This window comes from Carettochelys insculpta, chromosome 2 (genome assembly GCF_033958435.1).
Source record: "Carettochelys insculpta isolate YL-2023 chromosome 2, ASM3395843v1, whole genome shotgun sequence".
NCBI classification, from domain to species: domain Eukaryota; kingdom Metazoa; phylum Chordata; order Testudines; family Carettochelyidae; genus Carettochelys; species Carettochelys insculpta.
Window position 1 is genome coordinate 48,494,128 of NC_134138.1, and position 786 is coordinate 48,494,913.

The following is a 786-nucleotide window of genomic DNA, read 5'->3' on the forward strand; positions in this document are numbered from 1 at the left end:
GTACCTACCCAAGCACAACAAAACCGCAACCATACTACTGTTTCTAGAACACTCTTACTACTAAAAGTCTGTTTCGTGTGCTCCTTAAAAATTCCTGTGTCTACTCCTGCCCTCCAGTTGGAGCAGTTCACATGGCTTTTGAACCCATAATCAGACTATGCTATGCCAACATGTAAACTTTGCATGGACTTTGGACTCTAGTTGTGGACTCACTATTGTTATATTTCCATAGGCAAATAAGGCAAACATTGCTTTTTCAGGAGCTACAACGTATTTTTAACAAGTACAATAAGGAAGTAAAAAAAAACCCTGAACAAGGAAAAGGATACAAGTTAACACCATACTCTGTATAGTAGACCCCCGACTTATGTGGAGGTTGCATTTCTTCACAACCCCCTGTAAGTCAAATTTTGCACCATGCAGGACAATTTCCTGGCTTCTGTGAGCTGCAGGGAGCTGGGAGCCAGGCTCCAGCTCCCCACCACTCACAGGAGACGGGAAACTGACCAGCACTGCTGTGCTGGTCAGTTTCCCCACTTCTGTCAGGGGAGGAAGCCTGCCTCTGGCTGCCCTGACAGGAGTGGGGAAAATGCTTCTGTCAGGGACAGTGAGAGTCAGGCTGCTGCTCGGTTTCCCCACTCCTGTCAGTGGCAGCAGCTGCTCCTGTCAGTGGCGGCAGCTGAGAGTCAGGCTCTGGGCTGCTGCCACTGACAGGAGTGGGGAAAGTGACCAGAGCAGCAGCATTGGTCAATTTCACTGCTCCTCTGAGTGGTGGAGAGCTGGTGC